General features: G+C 33.5%; 1 protein-coding gene across 4 annotated transcripts in view; it reads right to left on the reverse strand.

The window, feature by feature from the left end:
- Positions 1-19,731, reverse strand: part of LOC135084644 (neural/ectodermal development factor IMP-L2-like) — a 98,159-nt gene that overhangs the window by 52,522 nt on the left and 25,906 nt on the right. Inside the window, exon 1 of one of the 4 annotated variants that reach the window (XM_063979416.1) lies at positions 8,523-8,592. The exons of 1 other annotated variant lie outside the window; for it this stretch is intronic. The gene's annotated coding sequence lies outside the window, so the exon portion shown is untranslated. Of the gene's footprint in view, positions 1-2,568; positions 2,666-8,463; positions 8,487-8,522; positions 8,593-19,731 lie in introns of those variants that run through there. 2 more of the 4 variants (XM_063979418.1, XM_063979415.1) reach the window with 2 other exon arrangements.

A 19,731-nucleotide genomic window follows, 5' to 3' on the forward strand; every position in this document is an offset into this window, starting at 1 on the left:
GGAGAACAGTCTGATTAAACTAGGGGAGACCTAGGAGAGTTGTGACAGAGGTGAGTTGTGACAAGGACGATTTCTCCTTACTTTATATAGTTAGGAAGCTGGTAAAAATGCTTGATTGTCGCTTTTAAGACGCTCTTCTTGACTAAGTACCTGCGGGCGGGGCACGAGTCACGGTTACGTAAATATGACGTCTGTGTACAAAAAAATGCGAAAAGTAAGTTTTTCTTCAAAATTGTATTTCAATTTATATCATGTTTTAGTAAATGTGCACTGTTGTGTTATTTTTTCTCAAGTTGCATGGTTATTCAGGTCTCAAAATGTAGCACTGATCTTTTGTGTGCGCATCGTGTTTAGAAAATAAAAAATATTATTCGAACCAAGTCGTCATTTTAAACACCTAGGAGAGTTGTTACAGCCTGTCACAACTCTCCTAGCTTACTTAATTTTTCTGATGGGCCATTTCCACGATGTTTTCAGATGTTTTTTTTGTGTGTTAGTAGGTTCATAATTTGTATAATTGCATGCTGCTCCTTTTTTTGATCCAGAATGCCTAATAACTATACTTGAAAACCATATAGAGGAACTGCTTGCTAGTGTTGAAATCTATTAGGACCTGGCTTATGAAGTGATTAGATTAAAGGGTTAAAGTTTAAGATATGCTGCAACCTCTTACAATCTAAACTTGTCAAGATATATTAAGAAGAAAGAGGCTTATCAAGTAAACCCAGAAGGCAAATCTCCGTCTATGGACCACCGATACCATTCACCAATATCAATACCACCGCGACTATTTTATTTTTACAGAAAAGGAAGAAAATATATTAAGTGACTATAATTAGCTAAAAAATATAATAAAAAAATCCAGTGTCGTGGGAGAAAAATGAAAGCTGGAGAAATGTGGCTTAATCTGTGTAACGACATCCTATAACTATTTGTTTTAAGGTACTGAAGGATGATTATAGTACTTTTTTGCTAAAAATCATATTTGATTAAGTATTATGGTATTTTTATATCTAATAGATGAAATACAATATTGTCACAACTCACCTCGGTACCTGTCACAACTTACCTCGGTGCTAGGAGAGTTGTGACAGAGGGAGTGGTCTAAGATTTTGGTGATTTTCTTAGAAACCCTTATACTTTAGTTAACTTTGGTGATTGTTTTGAAAACAGAAGGAACGGCGCTTCATTAATTTGTATGATTCATAGCTGTGGAATGTTTTTTGACCGAGATATGGCGCCTAAAGTAAAAATTGTCACAACTCTCCTAGGTCTCCCCTATTGCATTCGCGCAAGCAAGAGTGCGGCGAAAAATTATACTACCACATTCGCGGGTTACTTTAATTTTAAGGGCAACTTTGGCTCAACAAAAAAGACAACTTTGGCTCAACTGAGCATCTTGTAAGCAACTAAAAATCTAACATTACCCTGTCGAATTATTTCGTTTATCAACATTGCAATGAATTTTCTTTTGAGCCAAAGATGCCCTCTAGGGTTAAGGTAACCCGTAAATGCGGTAAGTACGTCAATATGGACGTGTAAAAGTGATTTGAGCACCATTGAATTTTGAACATCATAAAATATGAAGAAAGTCGCCTTTGCAAAATAGAAATTAAATTAATTAATCCAGATTCCCTGTTTTTTTATGCATGACAAGGCAGGTATTGCAATCGCACCTGGTGTTATAGATACCTTATAGAATAGTACTAAACGATTAAATAAAATGTGTCATTTACGTCATTTACCATGTATGCAATGCTTATTTGCCAATTAAGAATCTAAAACACCATTAATTTCATCAACCCTGTAAAACTTATGTCAGAAATCATTAGCTTCAAATTAAGATCTTTATCAAATATTTTATAATTTTCTGGACTAATTAATAATAATTTTAATTATGCGTTTCAATCTGTCACTGATAAGGTGCGTCAATTAGAAAGGATTTTCCAATAAGTGTGCGATTATCACGTAAGAATTATATAATTTAGGTTTTATCTCTTAATGTCCTATTTGTTTTTATATAATTGTAGTCGGATAATATGAAATATTACATGTTAAATACATGTAATATTTCATATTTGTAAAGAAGACAAATTCAAATTAAAATTCAAACGTTTATCAAATTCAAACGTTTATTGCATGTCACATTACAATTTATATGTTGTTGCAACCATTGAGCTCTACGGTTTATCACCATGACTTTATTATTTTTTTAATTTTTTTCTTTTTAATGTATTTTTTATAATTTTAGATTCAGAACTAATAATATGAACTTCATGTCACTAACTGTTGAGTAAATACTTATTAGAGTACCTTTATTCTTTCTTATTTTTTTAACTCGACCAGTCTAATACTAACGTAAACTTCATTCAACTGCCACTACTGAGTATTCAAATCAAATCAAAATGTTGGGCCCTTTTCAGGGCACTTACAATTGCTAAAACTAGCAAATACTAAGGTGCTCAATAAATATCTTTTCTTTCTTCCCATTTTTCTTTATTTTAAATACATAAACTTCATTCAACGCCACTGAGTATTAAGTACTAGTACTTATTCCGTAGTACTTACAGAGTCCGTGCCACAGCGATCCACACTACACTACACCTAACATTCACTCACAAGTCAATCACTAGCACGTACTTCAACATGATGTTAAGTTATACCTTTTTCTTTTATACTTCGCTCAGAGTGACTCATGTCTCCGCTGCTCAAACTTTTATAACGGGTTTGGATTTTTGACGCGAGTCATGAGCGAAAGCGGTGCAAGATTTTCGGACGCTTATGCCCGTTTTCACCATCAATCCCTAATTTTTAAGTGACCCCTTTGAAAACAAAATTCCTGTTATGTGTTACCATAGGGGTCACTTAAAATTAGGGATTTATGGTGAAAACGGGCATAAGATTGTCATTTGTTTGTTTTTTTCGTATAAGGCTTGCAAGCGTAGCCAGTGTTTTGTAAGAATTCTTTTAAGGTTTTTTTTTTTCAAAAATAATTCCAGTCAACGGAATAAATAGGTACTCGTACCTAAAGAAGTAAAAATATGCGGATAAAAAAAATGTAAGATTTAAAAAAAATACTTTTCCGATATGATAATAGGTACCATTATTTAGTTTAATTTTTGTAATTATTTAAACACCTAAATGGTGAATGATAAGTCCACAAGGTGGATATAAAATATGACGAAGGAGTTGGATGCAAGCAGATTTTTTAACCCACAACGAGGAAGCTTTAGTTGGAACATGACGATTATAGCACATCTATGAGTTTACATCAAAATAAATAAAAAATTTAGTTCTTGATAGTTTCCGTAAGGGGCGCTGTACAATCCGTACATATAATGTCATTTTTTACGCGCTCGCCAGTGACGACGATTGATGTAAACTCACACTAAGCCATCAGACAGCAGTCCCTGCTTGTAAACGGGACTATTCCCACCTCTCGTTCCCACCACTGCAACTCCTGTGTAGCCAGGATCTACAGCTTGACCGCCATAAAAACCCAACCAATGAAGGTCAAGTTTGTCCCGGGGGAAAGTTAAACGGTCATTGGACCCGCAACGAAATTAATCAGAAGAACATAGCAGGAGTCCGAAATGAAGGTTCGACTTCCCTCCATTGCAAAGTTGATGACAGGTGACAAACAAAGGTTTAAAAACTTTAAGAAAAGATTATGCACCACGGACAATAAATATCGATTAAAAATCTTATGAGCAATTAGCAACTACCTGCCAATAAAGTCTACTGCTTGTAGCTTACACCACACACAGCAAATAAACGGATTTGTTCAAAACACGCAGCTGGAGAAACTGACGATTATTGACATACGGTTGCATTCCCGCGATTTTATGTCAGTCGTAATGCTGTTTGATGGCCGATGCAGTTTTTTGATTAAATAAATAAAAAGCGGTTAAGTGCGAGAGCGACAAATAATAGTGGGTTCCGTACAAGATTGAACACTGTGTGTTCTATTGCATATTTTCCTTTATTTTTAACCAGTTTCTTGTTGATACTTGAGGACCCTTTTTGCATAGATCTGCTATATAAACTAAAAACGTGGATAATCCTTAGCTCTACAATAAAATTTCAAAAATAATCATATTTTAAATTAAAAAATATAATAAACTAGCTTTCCGCCCGCGGCTTCGCCCGCGTGGAATTTTGTCTGTCACGTCCCTGTTTCAAAAACCGGGATAAAAACTATCCTATGTCCTTTTCCGGGACTCAAACTATCTCTATTATGCCAAATTTCATCAAAATCGGTTCAGTGGTTTAGGCGTGAAAGAGAGACAGACAGACAGATAGAATTACTTTCGCATTTATAATAACTAGAAGTAGACTGACCTGACCATTTTTATTTTTGACTAAAAATTAAAAAAAAATCCACTAAAAATTAAATTTAAAAAATTTCTTTATTACACGAGATAAATAAAAAAGTGTAAACTTTAAACCAGTAAAAAGAAGTTAAAAAAGTACAAACATTAATGGTATAATTTGACAAATAGCCGGATGAATTAACGTGCCTTAGATCGTCAGCCTTCACCGTGAACTCGAAGGGTCGGGCCTAAGTAGATAATGAGGGCAAGATGAGCGGTAATTCGGATGCGGATCGTACGTCAAAATTGACATTTACTGGAGTCAAGCACCCCGTTTCTGAATTTAGATTTTTAGCATGCTTTAATGAAAAATTGTCATTTATTTTTTGAAATAGAAAAACTTTTATTTGACATATAAAAGAAATTAATTAATGAACAAATAAAAGAGAAAAAAAAAATCATTAAACATACATTTGGCTTAAAAAGTGCTATCAAAGTCAAAGACAAAATTTCTTTATTTGCATGGACTATTAAAAATAGTGCTTACCAATCATCAATCAAATATTAAACAAAAGAATAATTAAAAAAATACTTTCCAAGTTTTGCTTAATCTCAGATTTAAACCCTACCACTTCTATAGGACAAATGTAGGCTAGTAGTGCTGAGAAAAAGCAGAGCAAGAAATTTCGTTACTTTTGTTTGACGGATAAGTCAAAAACTTTTTGTTTATTTAAAAATATTTTTAGTACCGTAAGTCCACATTTAGGGTCGATTAATAAGGTATTTTTTAAATCAAAATATAATAAATTACAAACTACCAAAAGTTTGACATTCGTCGTCCTAAAATTAATATACAGGTGTTCAATAGTTGCCTACGATCGCACCCAGCAAAAAACGGACATCTTAAATCACTCCAAACTTCGCTGCTGTCATTATAATAATAAAAACTATCCTAATGTTATTTACGACGTACATCCGATAACCCATTTTGAAGTTTATAGTCCGGGAGATAGAGTCGATTTTTGGCATATATTTTTTTTGGTTATTAAGATTTATATCTCAATTTTTGGTAATACCGAACGGAATCAGACATTGTAACTTAAAACGTAATTTAGTTGGCGATTACGTGCGAATTTTCAATTTAAACTTAGTGATGTTTTACTGACTACTTCTTAAAATGCATTTAAGTTTTTCTAACTAAAATAACTACTTCCATCGGTATTAAAATTATAAACGTTTTATTCAGCGACACAAAGCTTATATTTTGATGAAATACTTTATAAACTTTATAAAATTTAGCAAAACTAATTTAATTTCATCGATTTTTCAATTCAAAAATTATAAACCGAAATCCGACACAACCACATCACTATAATCGGTATCGTTGCTTAGCAATTACTGAAATTATTTTTCTAATACACCTATCAGTTTTTTGGTCGTAAATCAAATAATTATGCACTGGCAAATGAAACTGTGATAATTCATGGTCATTAAGCAATAAATCTTGTAGAATAATGTGTAATCCTTGTAATTGAATGCGTCAGCCGTTGCCATGGCAACGAAAACCGTTATTAGTTCAAGGTTAAAAATGAGCATGAGGACTCACGAGTAGCGTGTAGCGGAAGCAAAGGCGAGCAAAAAATGTATGAGTAGGTATGCCTGATATGCTGCTGAGGTTTTGTATCCGCGTTTCTGACATAAGTATAATTTTTTGTGATGATAAAAGATGATGAGTTGTGTTTTTTTTAAAGCGTTTTTTCTTCACCTGTCTCCCTATTTAAAAAATGTTATAGAGTCATTTGGTTACATAGTTAGTATTAATAAAAATGAAATATTTTTCTGGACATCATAGACATGTTAAATTATATTACCTAGTTTCATACTCAGAAAGGCTTCGATGGACAAAAATTAGTCAATATAAAAGACTAGCGGCCGCCTGCGACTTCGATGCGTGGACTCCGTTTTACCCTCTTAGGGGTGGAGTTTCGTAAAATCCGTTCTTAGCAGATATTTACACCCTGTATGAAACCTACAGGCCAAGTTTCAAGTTTGTAGGTGTTATAGTTTCTGAGATTTCGTGATTAATCGCTTTTATAAAGATTAGAAATATGCCCATTACACTTACATTTGCTATCATCGGGACTCAAACCCGCGACCACAGTTGCCGTTGTAATTCGGAAGCAAACTGGTAGCCAGGCTATCAGATTGAAATTGTACGATAAGTGAGATTGCAGAAGCACTATACCACTATAGTATCGTTAAGAATCTGGGCGAGTGTGAGTTACACTAATGCAGAGGGTTCCGTGCATTTTTTTACATTATTGTACTTTTAAATAGGGATGTTTCCTGGGTAAAGAAGCAAGATTTTTAATTAGTCCGTCAGTTAACTTATAAAAAAACTACTTAACACATATTTTTCACTTTTTAAAACTAATGAAAATGTAAAGGGATAAAGCGTACCAAAATTCTAAAGAAAAGGCCCGTGACGTCAGTGAGTGCGTAAAATTGCTGTGACGTCGCGCGGAACTTCAACGCACTATAACTTTGTAATTATTTGTTTGATATACATGTGCAATAGTTTTTTATACTAAAATTGACGGAATAAAAAATTTTTTTTAAGAAACTAGTCTATTTTTATTAATAATAGTACGTATAAATTGTATGTTAAAATAGTATGCCTTTTCATATTATTCTGTTTGATAACTTTGTATGGGAAGACGAGTTATTTTTATGTGAATTTGCTAAAATCATAGAACAACATTTTTCACGGTTATGTGTGAAGTGTGTGGTAGTAAGGTTGTCCTTGATTTACGGGACATCCTGTATATTAAACTTGATATTTTCAAATTAATTTAAGTACCTAGGTCCTATACTTACATTTTGTGTTGTAAAGTTACTTCACATTATTTATCAAATAAAAAAAGATGTTTTCGAATCGTTTGTAGTCAAAAGATATCGAATCACTTCATGTATCCTTATTTCGAACTTGTCTTGAGGTCCAAAACCAGTAAAAAAAATAGCCCGTATTACTATACAAGACTCAAAGTTCAATTCAATCTCAAGTCATGGTTACTATACTAATTGATTGGTCTCGATTTACTAGATCCCTACTAATATTATAAATGCGAAAGTAACTCTGTATGTCACGTCTAAACCATAGGCATAGGCATAGTGATAGTTTTAAGTCCAGGGAAATAACATAGGATAGTTTGTATCCCGATTTTTGAAATAGGGACGCCCGCGATAGTTTTTCTGTGACAGACAAAATTACACGCGGGCGAAGCCGCGGGCAAAAGCTAGTCAGTGTTATAAATTGAATTGAGATTAATTGAGCTTCCTTCTTATGAATACTACATTAAAACTTAAGCACAGACTCAATGAAAAAAAAATCATTTCTGAATACGGGTCCGAGAAGGCGTCATAGTGTCTACATCGTAAGTTTTTTGTGTTGAACACTTTTTGCCAATGCCAGCAACCTTCGAATTCAACACAAGTAATATTACCTCACTAATATTCAATGGGATTGCGTAATAGAAAGCCTGTAATACCCACATGATTCATCGCACAGACAAAAAATGAAGAAATGACAACCCGTCATCTGTCAAACAAAAAACGCGCGAAGAAATGACACGCGCAAAAAGTTTGGCTTACGATCAGTCACAAAATACCATGTGTAAGTTAAATTAAAATTCTTAGGGCTGATTTTTCAATCGTCAGATATTTTTAACTGGAGAATATTTAAGTATATTTCCTATAACCTTTTTATTTTGACATTGTCAGTCTCTGATTTCCTAAGTGTTAGCTAGGCAGGTAAAGCCCATGTAATCTTGTCATCGTTTTACGGTTTAGGTAGATATCAAGTTATTATAAAAAAGAACCATTTATTTTCAGACAAAGCAGTCCATATTTTGGTTGGTAACAATTTGATCTTAGAGACTATATTAGTAGGGTAGTAACAATGTTCTTAGAAGTATGTTATTGTACCTCTTACATCAACGGTACATCAAAGTTAATACTGTAGCATCTTAACTTGCTATAGGTGTTATTTTGTAACAAAAAAACAGTCACATATCGTGGCATTGTCAACTTTCATGAATGACGAAACTAATATCATCAATAATAACCTTCAGAATTGCATTCAATGACTCACCAAAATAAATCACAAAGGCACCTCACAAAAACAAAATGCACGGCTAAAAATACACCAACCTTGAAAACACCAAACAAGGAAAAGTATTATTTAACAATTTCTTCGAACTAATATTAAGCCACCGAACTGGTTTGGTTACGTAATATCCACAAGAAAGCCCCGGATAAAATGACTCAGAGCGGAGACGTGAAAAAAAAGAAAAAAAAGATGGCCGACGAAAAAGCGCGCGAAACAGCAGGTGTGTTGAAGGACAGCGATGAAAGTACCTACTTGTGGTTTTCGAGATGTTAGAGATCCGTGGATATTAGAATTAATTTCATATCAATATTATACTTACAAATTAAAAACCTTTAGTTTATTTGTTTGTATGTGCATTAGGTACATGCCCACTGTCCACACCACACCAAAAGGAAAGAGGTTATAATAACGCAATAAAATTAATAAAAGCGATTTTAAAAAGCCTATTTGTAGAAAGTAAATGACTATAATTGAATTTTAACGGATGGATGGATGGTTCTTTCTTATTCTCTAAGTGAACTCTCATGTGAAATCTACTGAACGGATTTTGATGAAACTGTGCATGTGCATATAAAATATATATATGCCTGTTTATAACGTTAATTTAAACCCACGCCGGTAAATCCGTCGACAAAAACTACTTAGTATATTTTTTAAAATTCCCTTTTTATGTAGCTCATCGCTTATTATTACAATAAGTTTCCATAATACAGGGTGTTAGGTAAATGGGTATATGAGCCGACACTAGCCCATGTTAACATGGGCATATAAATGGTATGGTGAAGTCAGAAAATTGATATCTTCATTTTAATTATTTTAATTTTCATACAAATCGGATTTTATTAAATTTATTTTGAATGAAAATTACAAAAATAAAATGATGATATCAAATTTCTGACTTCACCGTACCATTTATATGCCCATGTTGACATGGGCTAGTGTCGGCTCATATACCCATTTACCTAACACCCTGTATAAAATAATAAGTATCCAATCTATGAGCACAGCCATTCCAATTTACTTTATTATTTTCTGCTAGAGATTTAGTTATTGGTAACACAATCTCATTTCTTATTCTATTTTCTGAGTGAAATTCGAACTTAGCTGAAAATAGAACATTTGATATGTCTGAAAATTTCCATCTTTGTTGCTAGCTAAAAATATTTAAATCTAGATTTTAAAGGAGTGGCATACTAACTGGGCTAACTTTCTTGCGCTGCTACTTCTTAGCACTGGCCCATTTATTGTCCTGAAGCAGTGGTAGGGTTAATACTGGGACGTGTAAAAGTGCTTTTTAAAAGCCTACTTGCATAAATAAATGAGTTTTTTTTATGAGTTTTTTTATGAGTGATCCTTAGATAAAGCCAAGACAGTGCTGGTGATGCAAGGGATGTTTTTAGATAAAATCTTGTAGAGTTTTTTAGGGAGATATTTTTGAATTACATCCCCAAATGGGTTGAAAAAATGTGAGAAGATTATGAGAAGATTTCCAAGAAATTCATGGCATAGGGAATTTGGGAGAGAAAAGCGATTTCCGTCCCGATCTCAGAAAAGCGATTGCTTAAATGGAGGTTCCAATCTACTTTATTAATTAAGAAAAGCTAGTTAACGAGAATCAATTATTTCATTCTTATTTATCTCTGAATGACCTCAAATATAATTTCTATGATATTCTTGATGTCATCACACAATTTCAGCAGTAGTCAGTCACCTGTTTTGGCATTTTGCACTTACTACAATATTGTAGGCATTTACATAATACCCAATTATTTCTAAACTAACATTTACATAAATAGTTATGATCTTATACATAGTAGTTATATTTTAACTAAGTAGTACATGATTTAGGTATCAAATAATACCTAAAAGATCTTCAGACTATACTTACTAAAGGCATTACTGTACAGTTTCCAGAAGCTATTAAAATGATATTAGTTGTAACTTAAGCAAATCTCAGGTAAAGAGTAATTTGTGTAATGTTGTTTAAATTCTGCTCAAAACTGTAAATCCCTCGTTTGTATTCGAAACTTTACACTTAGCTTGGCATAATTTGTTATAGGTTCCTATAGAGTAGAAATCTTTGAACTATATTGAGTAATATTGACTCTCAAGGGTTCTGGGTTCATTTCGAGATGAGACAGAGCAACGTCAGACTCCAGACATCTCTTAAAGTCTGACAACCAAGTTATCACAACAACACAGTAAAGTCTGATTGATAAACATTAAATAAAAGAGCTAGAGAAGATTTTTTTAAACATTTGTACATAATTATTTCAAATTCCGCATACTTACATATTTATGCCCTTTGTCAATGGTTTAAAAGATTAGATTATGTTTAAGGTTCAAAGTTGGCTACAAATATCAACAGCCGAGAATCATGTGTGTTGTCAAGTCTTATGAAGAGCGTGAAAAGTGAAGCGAAGTTAATCTTTACAAGATTTCCTTAACTGTAACATAAGGAACCAAAGGCAACTAGTAAGTATCTGGCAAAAAGTGCAATAAAAACAAATGGTACGGAATTTCTTTACAACTGCGCACTAGCAGACAGCAAAAACTAAAAATGACGAAAGCATCTCCTTAACCGGTTGCAGCGCGGTTTTGAAAAGTTTGTCAGTTAGTGCGTTTGTCTCAAAAAGATTAAAAAAATCCATTTATATTAGGTATATTCAGTCTATAAATTAAATTAAAATCAGCTCAGATACCGACAGTAGGCTAAATGACAAAATTTTAAGTATTTATCCGTCAGACAGATACATTACACTCGTATTTTTTATTTTCTTTCATAATTAAATAATAACAGTGCTACATCGAGTTGAAATGGCGCGTCACGTCACGCCTATGTAGAATTTTTACTTAGAAATAACGTCATGCGACATTTCAACTAAATATTAATCTGCAATTATTCGATTAAGAAAAAAAATGAAAATAAGTGTCCAATATTTTTTAATTAAAATAAAAATAAAATTCATTTATTTGCAAATAGGCTTTAAAAAAGCGCTTTTACACGTCCCAATATTAACCCTACCACTGCTTCGGGACAATAAATGGGCCAGTGCTGAGAAGAAGCAGCGCAAGAAACTCAGTCACTATTGTCAGCCTCCTTTTCAAGGTTTTACAGTCTTTAAAATATACAAATTATAGTCATAAGTATTAATGCGAGCTAGGTAGTTAAACATTCCAAACATTTTTATCCTTTATATAATCATCAACTTTATAGTAGCCCTTTTTCATTAAGGTGCTTTTGATATGTGCTTTAAATTTATGAATGGGCAATTCTACAACAGTTTGTGGTAATTTATTGAAAAGTTTAATACATTTCCCCATAAATGAATTACCAATCTTGTGCAGTCTGAAATTTGGAACGGCAAGTTTATTTTTGTTTCTTGTATTGAACTTGTGTAAATCACTCTTTCTAGTAAATTGCTCTATATTTTTGCGAACATATAAAAGGTTTTCATAAATGAACTGTGAAGCTACTGTCAGTATATTAATCTCCTTAAAGAATTCTCTCAAGGAAAATCGGGGTCCAAGGTTATAAATGGCCCGCACTGCTCTCTTCTGCAGAACGAACACAGTTTCAATGTCCGCAGCTGAGCCCCACAACAATATGCCGTATGACATTATACTATGAAAATAGCTAAAATAAACTAGCCTTGCCGTTTCAATGTCAGTTAATTGCCTTATCTTTCTCACTGCAAAAGCAGCTGAACTGAGCCTTGCTGACAAGGTTTCAATATGAGGACCCCACTGAAGTTTAGAGTCTAAAGTGATTCCCAAGAATGTTGTGGAACTTATGCTATTTAATGGTTCATTCTTCACCATCAATTGTGTGGGAACCTGCCTCACATTAGGTAAGGTAAATTTAATGCACTTAGTTTTGTTTGCATTTAACAATAAGTTGTTAACAGTAAACCAATGCAAAACCTGTGAGAGTGTGTCATTTATATCATCAAGGTTTACTTTACCTCTATCAACTTTGAAAATGAGAGATGTGTCATCAGCAAATAACACAATATCACATAGATCTTTTACAAAGTAGGGAAGGTCATTAATATAAATAAGAAATAGCAAAGGTCCCAATATCGATCCCTGCGGCACACCCATGGTAAGAGGTGCTCCAGAAGACTCAGTTCCATTAATACAAACTTTTTGCTTTCTGCCTGTGAGATACGAGTTCAACAGATCAAGTGCCTCATCCGAAACACCATAATGTCGCAATTTTTTTAGTAAGGTTTGGTGGTCTACACAATCAAACGCTTTTGAAAGGTCACAAAAAATACCAACAGCGTCTTTTTTACTCTCTCAAGCATCAAAGACGTGTTTCAGTAGTGCTACTCCAGCGTCAGTAGTACTTCTACCTTTGGTAAAACCAAATTGTTTATTGTGAAGTAATTTGTTGAAAATAAAATGAGAAAGAAGTTGATTAAATATAATTTTTTCAAAAATTTTGCTAAGTACTGGTAAAATAGAAATCGGCCGAAAATTAGAGGGGTCACATTTATCACCAGCCTTAAACAATGGGATTATTTTACTTAATTTCATTAAACTAGGAAAGCAACCTTGATCAATGCATGTGTTAAAAATGAATGCAAGGTGAGGAGCTATGGTGTCAATAATTGTCCCAATAATACTGACAGAGATTCCCCAAAGGTCCTCGGTTTTTTTCATATTCATTATCTGTCTGACGGACTAAATAGAATTTAGATTTCATTACCCTTATTGTTTGACGTGTATTTATGTGCACTGAAAAGGGCCTACAAAAGTTTTTCAAACCTAATAAAAAATATTAAAGATTTAAAAAACAAAATTTTCAAGTTTCTTCATGTTATTGAGCATTTTATTGCATTAATCAGCCTTGGATTATTTGAAATGGGTATTTAATCTCAAAAAGCCTACTGCAATCTAAAAAAATAAGAGTTTTATCAATACACGTGTAAGTATTTGAGTATACATTTTATTTCCATTTACTATATCTTACAAATTATGGGTTTTACCGCCAGAAACCAGAACTAGTTTTATCTGGATGAGTTATCCAGATAAGCCGGATAAAGCAAAATATTGATTGAAATAAAAATGAATAAACTTATTTGATAACTAGCGGCCGCCCGCGACTTCGTACGCGTGGATCCCGTTTTACCCCCTTCATCTATCTTACGCAGTTAAGATTTTTCATACAAATGTTTTTTCCCGCTAACTCCCGTTCCCGTGGGAATTTTGCAATATCCTGTTGTAACTAAGCTTTAAGTTTACTAAAGTACCTGCATGCCAAATTTAAAGCGTCTTACTTAAGTGGTTTAGATTTTTCATACAAAAGGATTTTTCCGCTAATTCCCGTTCCCGTGGGAATTCCTAAGTATACCTGCCCAGGAGTATGAAGAATATTTGTACCAAGTTTCGTTAAAATCCGTCGAGTAGTTTTTGTTTCTATAAGGAACATACAGACAGACAGACAGACAAAAATTTTACTGATTGCATTTTTGGGATCAGTATCGATCACTAATCACCCCCTGATAGTTATTTTGAAAATATATTTCATGTACAGAATTGACCTCTCTACAGATTTATTATAGATTAAAAAAATACAACCGAATTGGGAACCTTCTCCTTTTGTGAAAGTCGGTTACAAATAAACGCAAGCCGAAATGAGCAAATTTCAATTAATTCGTTAAAAATAGAAAAACTTAAACTTATCAATCAAAACGGACGCATGTCCTTTTTAACATGACACTCAGGCATTGGCCTTTTTAGTAACTTATTTTTTTTATTACACAAAGAGTAAACAAATAAATATTGCATAACGCAAACAAACCCTGGAGCACAGCTTAGTATTACAACCTTGGCAATGACCTCTTTCACTTTTTGCCGTAACATGACTCGGGCAAAAAGTTACTTTTGTGACATCGCAAAAAACTGATTTGACAGTATAGGTATAAGTAATTGTAGGATTATCTTTTGATTGAGTAAATGCTGGGCTTTTGACGTTGTTGAAAACTCTTATTGAATTAGTGAAGGACTCGTTTTAAATAAATGTAGGAAATAAACAGGTCTGGTAATTATTGCCCCATTGCAGTGGCAGGGTTAAAATTACTTTATAACTACAATTATTATTAAAACGTGCGTTATTGAAAATATTGGTAACAGAAAATATAAAAAAATACTAACATACTTTTTTGGAAATAAAAAAAATCAAATTCTTTGAAGCGAAAAAATTCAAATTAAAATTATTTATTGCAGTAAAGTTAGTAAAGTTTTGACAAAGACCAGTGTGTAGTATTCAAATATCATTTTGTCATGCTTATAATAAAAAGAAAAGTTAATACCTATTTAATGCTAATTTTGTATTTACCTAAGAAAGAGCTTGCTTAGTAAGTAGACTCTACTTATTAGGTCTTAAATTGAAAGGTGTCCCTTAAAACATACTTCTAACTTAAACTAGTTAAGTACGCCTGAATTATTCTCAAGAATCAGAATACAATACATAGACGGCTAAATATTATCTTAGATCAAAGCAATAAATCCTTACTGATGTATGGAAATACGATAATAGCTTTATTATGCACACTAAAAAAAGCAAATGCGAATGCAGTGTCTGAAATCCAGGACAGCATTTGCATTGTGGTGATGTCATCTTGAAGAAAGATTTACACAGATGACTGTAGACTGCAGCTGTAAGATATTGGCATGGATTTTAGGTTTAAGATGATAGAGACAGTAGTTTCTACTGAAACTAATAAGATTGTGAAAGAATGACCGAAGAAAGACAAACAATTTAGTCATCTTAGTAAATAATACTCTTGTAGCGGAGTTTTGGCTATGCTTTTAGGCTGACACTATGTTGGTTTGTTGTCGACACGACAAGCAAAAAATTCAAATCGAATGACTAGTAATCGAATGGCTCAAAAGCAACCACTTTTCCAAGAAAAGGGAGTTCAAATCTTCCAAAAAATCAACTTCAATCTCATTCAAAATTCATAAAAATTGACATCAATAGGCTAGTTTCCTAAAAAATAACTTTTAGTCAGTCAATTACATTATCAAAAAATATTGGACACGTATATTTTTATATGTCAATCAAACAAGTAATTACGAAGTTATGATGCATTGAAGTTGAAGTGTGACGTCACAAAGTGCTACACTTTTAAGCACGTCTGGACGTCACGGGTCTCTTATTTTGAACTTTGACGCATTTCATATCTTTCAATTTTCATTAGTTTGAAAAATTGAAAAATATGTGTCGAATATTTTTTGATAAGTTAACCGACGCGACGGACTAATTCAACCTTGTTTTTTTATCCAGAAAACATCCCTATTCCTAAATAAATAATTTGAACAAATTCACTAGAAAATACAACGAATTACACTTTTGAGCTTCGTTCTGTAACACATCTAAGTCACCTTTTACAGTCACATCACCTTTTACAGCAAACCCAATCATAGCTTCCATAATTGAAAGTTATTCCCAGAACAGCCTTTTAATTTGATTGCTTAAGGTTTCTTGTTGCAACTTGTTCATTCCCTCGGGAACTAACTGGGTCGGCTAGCGACTGCACTTCAAGAGGCTCTTTGCATTTACGTCATCGCCCTCACGTGGTGAAACCTCTTAAGCATAAAGGTGCAGCCACTAGATTGTGGAGTTGGGTCGAAGTGGGATAAAACTTCGTTCTGAAGTGACTTGAGGTTATTGAGAGACTATTACAGACCAAGATTAGGGGAACTCTCAATTTGAATGGATATCACTTGGTGAAATTTTTGTTCCACTGTCTGTTTGGTGCAGCCACTAGATTGTGGAGTTGGGTCGAAGTGGGGTAAAATTTCGTTCTGAAGTGACTTGAGAGTTATTGATATTAGAGATAGAGGTTTAGAGAGTAAGGATTCCCTCAATCTGGATGGATTCTCAGTTGATATTCACAAATAAAAATCACTTTTGAGTTTGTTTCCAGTTTGATTATGAATGGTATTTTTTCAAAAATTAAGGTTTGTGTCGCTTGTGGTACGCTTACAATAAGTAAGTAGGTAGCGGTACTGAAAATTCATGATGAGTTTTTGTAGTTGGAAAGATGACTGATACAGTTAATTCTGTTTCAATCGCCATACAACGGACTGAATTTATACTTGAGGGCTATTATGGAATGTTTCATATCTAGTATCTGTTTTACTACTTATTTGCTGATAATAAGACCCTGGAAGCCTAGTAACCTATGTATCTGTCAGGCGAACAACAACTTTTGCTTGCACAGATCCAAGCATATTTATTAAGAAAGAAAGAAAAAATGTTTATTTGGTACTAAATGATACTACGGGACAGTAGGCAAACGAGCATAGAGAAATCTGCCAGAAAAATACTCTTTACTACTCAGAATAGTCAGATAAATTGTATTATGTCGATTACTTTAAAGTTTACCCATTCTAACTGGCATTATAATGCATTAATACGTAAAGGGTCCGTTATGCTATTTCTGTTGAGGCAGGTTGATCAATGCGCGTGCGCACTTCATTGAATTAACATTTACTTGTGACGTTAGACAATACTGACCGAGTTATTAAGATTTTATTCCTTCATACCATATTCCTGGAGGTGATGCAATCGTGACGGCAGTTGTGTGATGAATGCAAATCGTTCCCGGTTCGATTCCTCAGGTTAATTTAGAAAACTTATTTTTTCTTCTAGTAACCATGTGCGAGTATTTTTTATTTTTATTGCAAATAGGCTTTTAAAAAGCACTTTTACACGTCCCAATATTAACCCTACCACTGCTTCGGGACAATAAATGGGCCAGTGCTGAGAAGAAGCAGCGCAAGAAACTCAGTCACTATTGTCTAGTCATATATCACCGGGGAACCAGATGCAGGTTAGCGTACCATCCCTACATTATCAACATTCCACCAGCTCGCACTAAGCGTTTCGCACTCTTTTACAATGCGAACAGCTAGGGACTGGAATTCGCTGCCTGCTGCTGTTTCCCGAATACTTTAATCCGGGCCTTTTCAAAGCGAGAGTGATTAAGCACTTACAGGGCAGATATTTTATGTGCCATCCTAGACTGCATCTCACTTAACACCAGGTGCGATTGCGGTCAAACAGCTGCCTTGTTATGCATAAAAAATAACTTCAAAGCTACATTATTGATTGGTGTTACACAATATGTTTCATAATCACATGGTTCAATTTCTGTCTCAACTTTTGCATGGGTCCTTTTAGAACGTAGATGCTCACTAAGACGGGATTTTGCAAATTTCAATTCAAGTAAAACCTGATCCACGCGTACGAAGTCGCGGGCGGCCGCTAGTCTGACATACAATCAAAACCGTATAAAGGAGGCAATAAAATTTGTCTAGTTTTCAGACACTACTGAATAACTACAGATAAGATAGAAGATAGAACGTTTGAAGAAAAGCAAATCTAATAACTCTGGTCCGTTATGGAAATGCTTAAGTGTTAATAAACAGCCAAAAATAGATTCTTTTTAGGGTCTTGTTCCATCAAAGCAGAGCGGAGCGGAGATATGAGGAGATTTTTTCTTTCTTCTCGTCCACTCAGTATTGCAAGAAAGAAAGAAAAAAATATTATTTAGTTCGTTCGTTCGTTTCAGCCGAATGACGTCCACTGCTGGACAAAAGCCTCTCTGATTATTTGATCCTATTATTTAGTACCAAGGAATAAATAAATTGCACTTTGTATACATTTGCATTTTATTCGCTCTGCTCAATATTTTCCACTGAAGAGGAGCGGAGAGGATTCGTGAAAAAATCAAAATTATATTGGAATATTATAAATATATAATATTATAAATAGTCCTCGTCTTTGTTGGTGAAAAACGGGCCTTAGATTTCGATATTTTCACTATGTATTCTCCGTTTAACTTCGGTTCGAAATCTTTTTGATTATTCAAAAACATATTTTCTCCTCTCGGTTTTGGTGGAAACCTGGCCTAAGACTGTGATGGGTCATAATACAGACAGGCTTAAATCTTATTCGAATATAATCTCATTTTGAGTCCTTTCATAAAAACGTGTCTAAACCTATTTATCTATTCACTCAAAACGTGAAAGGAAACTAAATATAACTTATATTACTTTTCCTTTACATAATATATTTTATCTCTCAAAGAAAATCATTTCGCGATATTCCTTATTTAGTTTTGACGAAATTTCAAAGAAATTGTTTCCATATAAAGCAAGTCTACGAATACAGGTAATTTTCCGTTCATTTCAAAGCTTAGATTTTTGCCTTTTCATAAGACTAGTTATTTATATTAAGTCAAAAAAGATGCCTAGAATTCGAATAGATTACAATCACAGACAGAATAGAAAAGCCAGTTCACTTCGCTCTTGTATCATAGATGCAGTCGCATCGGCGGGCGATAGATTTATTTCGATAGGCAGTAGATAGATATTTATAATCTATAGAGCACACCTCACTCATAAAAATAAAAATCTATAATTACAAGAAGTACAAAAATGTTAACGGCTTCAGCGATCTATGTAAGTAAACCCAGAAAGAAAAGTATTATCCTTTGATTTAATTAAAAAACTAAAGAAAAACTTTTTTCTAATTATTGTCTTTTATATTTTTTTAAATAGTTGTTTAACTCGGGATCGTTAGGTTTTATTCTGTTGATGATTCTCAAAACATTAACTTATAATGAAAGCTTCATTATTTTACAAGTGCGTTTTTTTAATTAGGTAATTTTAAAAAATATTAAAAATAAATAAATTATGCAACGTCAGTTTAAAATTAATTATTTAAAAAATATTGAATATTAACAAAAAAATATTGTTTTAAAATACCTATTTATGATGATTGCGATAAAGTAAGACTGCAGCATCAATTTATAAACAAACAAAAAACATAAAAATGAAAATAATAAGACTAAGTACTTACAGAAATCTTTTGAAATGGAAACCGGTTCTAAACTCCGAACTTTTCGGACACAACTTTAGACGATGATCGCACGAATACTTATGCGGATGCCGACGTCTGATATCATGGTTATATAATACCTCACACCATTAAGGACCTTACAGATTACAAACATTCACACAACAAATACAAAGCTTGAAATACAAGCTCGAGTTTCCAAATAAAAAATAAAAAGAGCACTTGTAGTAGGGGAGACCGAGGTGAGTTGTAACAGGGAGAGTTGTGAGTGACATTGTCGATTTTTGGAAACCTATTAACTATCAGCGAGCTCGCAAGCCGCTTACCAATCGATTAACATGGAAAGCATTGGGGGAGGCCTATGTTCAGCA

The sequence above is a fragment of the Ostrinia nubilalis genome, chromosome 26 (assembly GCF_963855985.1).
Source record: "Ostrinia nubilalis chromosome 26, ilOstNubi1.1, whole genome shotgun sequence".
Classification (NCBI taxonomy): domain Eukaryota; kingdom Metazoa; phylum Arthropoda; class Insecta; order Lepidoptera; family Crambidae; genus Ostrinia; species Ostrinia nubilalis.